General features: G+C 47.0%; 1 long non-coding RNA gene across 2 annotated transcripts; it reads right to left on the bottom strand.

The window, feature by feature from the left end:
• Window positions 1–472: 472 nt before the first annotated feature.
• Window positions 473–7,784, bottom strand: LOC311598575. Of its 2 annotated transcripts, none has more exons than XR_014779583.1 (3): window positions 7,107–7,784; window positions 1,718–1,809; window positions 473–630 (listed from the first exon to the last, which is right to left on the bottom strand). It is a non-coding gene; the product is annotated as an uncharacterized lncRNA (long non-coding RNA). The 2 variants fall into 2 exon arrangements; XR_014779584.1 differs by having other exon boundaries at window positions 473–627.
• Between the last annotated feature and the right edge of the window lie 369 nt (window positions 7,785–8,153).

The raw sequence follows: 8,153 nt of genomic DNA, 5'->3' as shown, positions 1-8,153 counted from the left end.
CAACTGCAGTGTAAGAAACCATTTTTAATCTTTTTTTTAAACCTTTCTTTAAAGATCTATTTGTGTATTTATTTATTATATATACAGTGTTATGCCTGCCATACTAGAAGAGGGCAGCAGATGTCATTATAGATGGTTGGGAGCCACCATGCAGTTGCTGGGAACTGAACTCAGGACCTCTGGAAGAGCAGTCAGTGCTCTTAACCTCTAAGCCATCTCTCCAGCCCCACTGTTTTTAATCTTATACATAAAATATAATGAGGTCATTCAAATTCATTCAGAAAACATTGGCATCAAGAGAAAAATGGTCAAAATCTATTCACCACATTCACATGTAAGACCAATTCATAAACATCTGGAAAAAATCATACTGGTCTTCATTTGACTAAATAAATAAATAAATAAATAAATAAGTAAGTTCAGGTAGAACAAGCCCAACATGCAATTTTGTGCTTACCACGTCTCATTTTTTTTTTCATGAAAGAAAACATTTAATTGGGACCTGATTACAGTTTCAGAGGTTTACTTCCTTATAGTCTCATGGCGAGGAGCATGGTTGGCAGACAAGCTGCCTGAGGCTTCTACATCCAGACGCAAGAGAGACATAGCAGAGAGTCTACTTCAGATCTGCTGCAGCAGGAAGAGAGCCACGTGTCATCTTTTAAAAGTAATAAGACAACCCAGTGCTGCTAGAAGGTGAAACTATTCTCCGTGTCTATGCCAGCACGGAGCAATGTGGCTGGCACAGGGAGAATCAGAGGGATTTGTTTCTACCCTGGGCATTTATCAGTGAGAGCTGTGGGTTTAACGGGTTCAGTGGCCAAAGGGTGCAGTGCCTGGGAGCAGGTGCCACATTCCTGGGTCTGCCACCACCACTCTGTGCCTCAGTTTCAGAATTTCTATAGTGAGATTAATAAAGCTGCCTCCTGCCACTTTTGTTGTCCTTGGGTGAAATCAAATATGCTCTTTAAATGCCTTAGCGAAATGCCTTTGCAGAGTTATTACTGAATGCCTGGCAGCCTACATGATCACTACCCATTAAAGAGCAAAAACTAGCTTTTGAAGCAACTTAATTTTTCATTTTCAGAGGCATAGTTTATTTAATATATTATGGTAAATCATCAAAAGGGTCTGCACAGTCATTTTCTTAATAATCTATAGAAATAATGAGATGTTTATATAATAGGGTATAAAATAAAATAGCAAACAATGTGCTTATTCTTACAAAAATGATTCACGTTAAGTACATTGTTTGAAAACAAAAGCAGTTGTATGAGAGTAGACGGATTGTGGCTGATTGAACATTATTTTAATAATGTCATATTTCCATTTAATGAAGTAGTACACTAAAATCGGGCCAGGCAGAAACGATGGTGCACTCAGGCACATCTTCAGCATATTAAGTAAGCCGAATGCATTTATGAAGCAGGGGGAAAAAAAAAAACAACTCAATCACTTCCTTATTCATCTCCATCTACTTAATTAAGGGTGTTTCTCCCTTAGAAAGCCCTCCACTCTTATCACACTAGCATTTTAGAAACCAACTCTTTCTGGACCAGTGGCTCAATGCTCGCCACAGAAGCAAAGAGGAAACTTGGTCCTGCTTCGAGAGCTGTGGAGATGTAAAACACAGGGTCCTGATGAACAGCCTTAGTGAAATTGGTCTTTTTCTAGTCTTCCTAACAATTGAAAGCAGGAAATAAGGAAATAGACATACCTTTTAGAAAAGATTACAGGAGAAATGTTTCGTTCGAGGCCGGCCTGGTCTACAAAGTGAGTCCAGGATAGCCAAGGCTACACAGAGAAACTCTGTTTCGGAAAAAAAAAAAGTTTCAAATAACCAATCACTTTCCCTCCTGGATTACTATTTAAGGTGTCAAAAGGAGCCGATCACATCCATAACTCAGGGTTACTTGGGGAATAAATAGGGAAATGTGCCCAAAGTCCTGTACTTGGTGCAGTGCATGCAAAAGACAACTTTTCTTTTTGTTAATTTTTTTTCACATATACATTTATATTATTACACCTATATAAAATAAACTGCATACAGGAAAAGTGTTATTGGTATTTATTTATTTATTTTTTCCTGGATCTACTTTCTGAGAAAAGATCATGTCCCTAACTAACTTGCTAGGTATGAGAAGAATTAATGGAGCAATGTTATTTGTTGTTGTTGTTGCTTTGTTCTTGCTGTTGTTCGTTAGTATCGACAAGCTTGGGTCATCTGGCAATAGGAAACCATGCTTGGGAGAGGATGACCCCACCAATCAAAGGTCAAGGGGAGGGGAATAGGGTGGGAGAGGGAGGGAGAGTGGGGACAAGAAGATAAAAGAGGGGGGATTACAGTCGAGATGTAATGTATATAAATTATAAAAAATTTAAAAAAAGAAAGAAAGAAAATGCTTCCTGGCCCAGTGTGGTAGCGTATGCCTTTAGTCCAGCACTCAGGGAGGCAGAGGCAGGTGAATCACTGTGACCAACCTTGTCCACAAAGCAAGTCCAGGAAAGCCAAGGCTACACACAGAAACCCTGCCTCAAAAAAACAACAACCAAACAAGCAAACAAAATGCCTCCACCAGACTGGCCTGTAGACAAGTCTATGGTCATTTTCTTGATTAACAATTAATGGGCGAGAGGCCTGTCCCACTGTGGCTGGTGTCATCCCTAAGTAGCCCTCTACTTAAAGGATTATCTATAATAGTTACTCCATAGGGTTAAACTGAGTGGCTAGTGTAGTGCCTTGTATACAATAAGTTCTCCCATCTACTACTGTTACCAAGTAGGCTCACTTTGGTGAACAGAGGTCCATGACTAGTTTTCATGTGTATATAAGTTGTTTGCAAAATTGTTCAATTTTTTTTTATTAGGTCCAGCTCTACCTATCAAAGGATATCACCTTCCTTTTGATAAAGGCCCCTATCTCTTTCCAGTATTTTCCATGACAGCAGGCTGAGGACCCGAGACACCATAGGAAAGCATATAGGAAAGTCTAATCAAAAGAAAGACTGTATTTAATTCTTTCAGTTCCCAAGTCTTGTCATCTTTAGCCCACACCAGGGGCAGGGCGTAGGTGAGTGTTGGCTTACGGAGTGTGAATGGAAGGTGTGCCTGGTTATCTGTACTACATAAAATGCAGGAACGAGACAGTTGAATGTGTAAGTAAATACATGACACACCCTGAGGCTTCTCAGTGAAGCCAGGCTAATTGCCCGGGGTTGGGGGTGGGGCTATATTCAGCCAGCCAGCCTAGTGAGAGGAAGTGTAGATCCTAGAGTAAAAGCATCAGTCCCGAAACCGACAGAGGTTTCCAGCATCTGTCCTTTGCTTTATGGTGACGGTGACAGCTGTGGGGCCACAGCCTGTGCTCCACTCATGTCTGAAGCCAACCCCCTGCCTCCACTGTCTGTGCAGGGAACAAGCAGCACTTGCAAGATCTAGCGGAAGTTGGCTCCATGTGAAGTCCCATAACAGTGGAGGTGTTGGGTTATGATTTCCTGCCACAGAGGCTGGAGGAGGCAGCAAGAGGTCTTGTTTGGTCCAGTTCGTCATGGTACCACAATGCCAGGTGCCAGCCAGGCTATGATAGGCACAGCAGTTTTCTGGGCCCTGTTCTAGTATTGCCTCATCCTGGGAGGGCCTCGGGTGGGGCTGGGCTAACAGAATTCAGAAACATCTTTCAGAGACTTTTACTGCCAGGGGAGATAGATGGATTGTGTGCAGGGTTTCTGAAAGAAGAGTACAAGTTGGTACCTGACTTTGTTTTTTATCAAGCTAAGGAGTGTAATACAAAATACAAAGAGGACAGGCAGATTTGTGAGTGTGTATTGTAGGCGAGTATAAGAGAGAAAAAAGGAGAGAGAGAGACAGACAGACAGACAGAGACAGAGACAGAGACAGACAGACAGACAGACAGACAGACAGACAGACACAGACATAGAGACAAAGAAGAGAGAGAAGGCGGGGGTGGGGGGTGGGGAAGAGATCTGGACTATATTTTTAACACTTCCCTTAGCTCTGTGCAACTATTCTTGATTGAAATAAAGCAATGGCCAAGCCTAGAAAGCTCCCATTAGGTTTCCAGCTGGGACTCTGTGGTTTTAAAAGAACAAGAGGCCTTTGTGGCTGCCCGCTCTCATTACAGCACCCTCCACTTACTGCAGCAGAGTTACCCACACAGGCTCTGTCCTGATTCTGAAAGAGGGAACACAGCTCCATGTCCCTTCAGAGTAAGGCTAACCTCACTTTGTCATATCGCTGCTCTGGGTCACACGACATCGTGACTGAGCCCCTGCAAGGTGCAGGAATAGGAATTTGGTTAAAGCCTACCTGCCTGCTAACCGCCCATTGCTGCCAACCACATTTGTCTTGCTCCGTGCTCTCAGCCTTCACTCCTGTGACCACCCCGCATCCCCCTTCCCACTCTGGTGGCCTCCAGTTGGATGGTGGCACAGCTCTTCAGGCCCTCCTGTCTGACCACCGAGACAGGTCTCCCAGATCTGGGTCTGGGTCTGGTCTAGAGTCTATGTCAGCGGTTCTCAGCCTGTGGGCTTTGACCCCTTTGGCAAACCTCTGTCCCCACAAATGTTTACATTATGATTCATACCAGTAGCAAAATTACAGTTATGACGTAGCGAGGAGAATAATTTTATGGTTGGGGGTCACCACAACAGGAGGAACTGTATCAAAGGACCACAGCATTAGGAAGGTTGACAACTGCTGTTCTACGTGAGTTACACAGGAAACGTCAGTTTGGCCAGGAGATAAAGCTGATCTTGCCTCTAGAACCCCCCACCAGAAACTACCTACATACTGCTGCTAGTTTTGAGGTATCTGAAGTAGATTTGTTTCTGGTGATTTCAGTACATTGTTAGTTTTAGGGGACTTCAGTGACCACCACTGTGACCACTGATCTTTCAGATTGTGAAAGTTTCTTTCAGTTGGACCCCTGTGACAGGTCTGCATCTTACACTGAAATATATCCACTGCTAATTTATCTACCGTGGAAATGTTACCTAAATTCTTAGTATTTTGAACTTTACTTTTGATGCAACTTATATGGGTACCATGCAAATAAACAATTCTAGCTAATATTTTGCTTTGTGTTTTGAAACAGGGTCTACACAGCCCAGAGTGTCCTCGTCCTCGTAGTTTCGACCTCCTGCCTCACTCAGCCTCCTTAGTGCCTACAATGACATGAATATGCCATTGTGGCCCCCTGACCATTACATTTGTAAGTGATCATAGTAACGCTGAGCTCAGACAGAATCTATCTGCCTTAGGCAGCTGTGGGTACCCAGGACCACAAACTAAAATAAGCTCAATTTAGCTGCTTCTTAAAGACTTTGGCAGTGCCTGGGGGAAAAAAATCTAGGCGTCAATCAGCACCAGGAGAAAGCAGACCTTCTCAAACATCGCTTGCTGACCCTACCCTGAATTAGCAAGGCTGGCTTCTGCACCTAAGGTATGCCAAGCTTAGGAAGGCTGCCTGGCCCTGTGATGGCGAGCCTGGGCTCTCCCTAAGTCTCTGGACTCAGAACCACAGAGCCGGGGGTGTTGGGAGGAGCGTGGTCTTCACTGCAGAAGCGAGGCGCGCTCCAGAGCCCATGGATTAAACAAGAGAAGGCCCTGGGCAGTGCAAACACCTTGGGTTTAAGCTCTGCCATCCAGTGGATCCAGAGCGCTCAGAGGACAGCGAAGGTCAGGCTGCCGCGAAGACCTCTCCCTCTCCTCTCCAAGCTGCGACCCAGAGGAGAGAGCAGTACAGAACCCTTCATAGCCCGCGCCCCTTATTTTTTCCAGCCGAGTGCCCCTAGAAGCACTGGGAAGAGCCTTCGGGCAAAGAGCGAACTGCCAGGGTGCCAGGGCCTGGATGATGCCCCAGCGAAATCAAGCCAACCTAAGAGGGAGCTTCCCTGCCACATGGGAGCGGAGCATCCAGGGCTGCTGTGGTGCAGGGATAAAGAGTCCCCTTTCCCGTGAGTCAGGTGCCATCGAGTCATTTGCTGAGTGTATTCCGTGCCCTACAAGGGCCACCCTTATCTGACAAACCCCCATAGGCTGCTGCTGCTTTAGGATCCTGGGGACTTAAGGGAGATCCTTTGACAGAAGGGAATATCCCTACCCTTAGGTAGCGGGGAGTACCGGGTTCAGGGGAAGGGAGCGTTAGGCTGCCGGGAACGCAACGCTGGCAACCGAGTGCGTGGGGGAGGCATCACTGCTCTAAGAATGGTTTTAACCCGCGCAGAGGTTCAGCATATGGTTTCCAGGTTGGGCGGCGCAACACAAAAGAGGGCTTTGAGCCGAGGGGGCCTCCAGACACGGAAACCAAATAATCCCGATTTAGGAAGGCATGAGTGGCAGGAGGCTGGATTTTTGGTTGAGCTACAATTAAGGGGAGATAATTAAGCCCGAAGCCGTGTAGCTTATTAATATTTATAGCCCGGGGCGACAGGGCCTTCGCCGCCCAGGAGAGGGACCCGAGTCTCCCAGGCCACGAGCTTCGAGCTTCGCAATGAGTGGGGAGGAGAAAGGTTGATGACCAAAATTGGGTGAATCCGCCTCTGCGCTTGTCTTAATTACAGGAGTAGGAAAGTCTGTCGGAAGCGGAGATGGGTCGGGGGTGGGGTGGGTGGGTGTGTCTCACTGGCTGCGAGGCCAGATGGGTATCCCTAGTCCGGACCCAGTCTCTTCCTTCAGGACCCCCAACTGCGCCTTCCTGTGTCCCTAGCCCCGGGATTGGCAAAAGAAATTATCTTGCAACTAGGATTCCGGTAGAATTTTCTTTTCCGCCCCAGCCTTAGCGCACACCGCAGGGGACAAAGTGACTAAGCATAATCCTAGCAGAAGGGTGGCCCTGCAAGCCCTCCATCTAGCCTGGAAGTTTCTCACCTACGGTGTACGGGGAGCAGGGCTGCAGATTCCGCCCCCAACGCGCCCTCATGGTCTCGAGGGCAGACAGAGCGACGGGCCTTTGATTCCCGCACCAATTCGGTGGCAGGTTGCGGAGGGGACCGAGGGGCTGCGTGGTACAGGTGCTCCGACCTTGCCTGCCTCCGCTCCCGCCACCCGCCACCGAGAACCGAGTAGGGAGAGTCAGCAATTTGTACCTCACGTCACTCTCGGATTTCTGCTGTTCCTGAACCCTGATGGGGGAGGGGAGGGAGGCGGGTGGAGGAGGGGCGGGAGCATCCCCCTGCTAGCCTCCAGCGACCTTGGCGGTAGCAGCCTCCACGCCTGATGCAGATCGATTCTCCGTAATAAACGCGGGGTTCCGCGGGGGGCGCCGCTGCGGTTCCCATAGCAACCCTGTGCTTCACTGCAGTCCAGGAGTCCTGGTCACGCGCGCTGAGCTGAATGAGGATGGAGCTGTTCGCGGTGACCGCGGTGGGAGCCAGCCTTTTCCTACTCCTGCTTTTCCTTGTCTTCATCTTGGTCTACGTTAGCTCTGGTCCTCGCCCACAACCTCTGTCCCAGAACTGTTAAATGAAGAGGAAAAGAAAGGGGTGGCGATTTGTCGTTGTCTCGAGGCGTGGTCCCGATGGAGCCGCGCACCACAAAAGATCCTGCCAAGGAAGACCCAGCCTCTACCCAGGCCAGATGTGACCACACCAGACACACACACTTCAGGAGTTATGCTCAGCTCACCCAAGCAGCTGCAAAGGGCTGATTAGCACTGACACCAGTGAGCGATGAGGAAGGATCCCTGTGTGTCAAAGGGAAGATCAACGGGATTTAATTATGATGATTGTGGGTTATAGCATAAACGCTTGCTTAACAAAGAGATGTCCGTGGCATGATAAGCGAGTTATTTTTACACATCTGTGTACACTCACCTAAAAAAGAAAGTGTTTTGGTAGGCGCGATTGAATTTTCTGTATATAAAAAAAGTGTGCATTTCATGGATGACAGATTTAAACAGGAGATGGTGGTGTTAATTTACAATAATGATTATCCTGTGCTAAAATTAAAAAAAAAAAACATACCATCTATTTAGTAATTGTGGTTCGCATATGTACACCTCTTAACACTAGCTTGGATACAGAAATAAGGTAGCTATAGCGACGACCATCTAAGCTGTGTTACAAAGGAAGTGTGAGCCTGATGGAGGAGCTTTCTATTCTGCGACAAGGCCAACTTTTAAAACAAACAAACAA

The sequence above is a fragment of the Acomys minous genome, assembly GCF_964271855.1.
Source record: "Acomys minous genome assembly, chromosome: 5".
Classification (NCBI taxonomy): domain Eukaryota; kingdom Metazoa; phylum Chordata; class Mammalia; order Rodentia; family Muridae; genus Acomys; species Acomys minous.
This window is presented reverse-complemented; position numbering and strand designations above follow the sequence as displayed.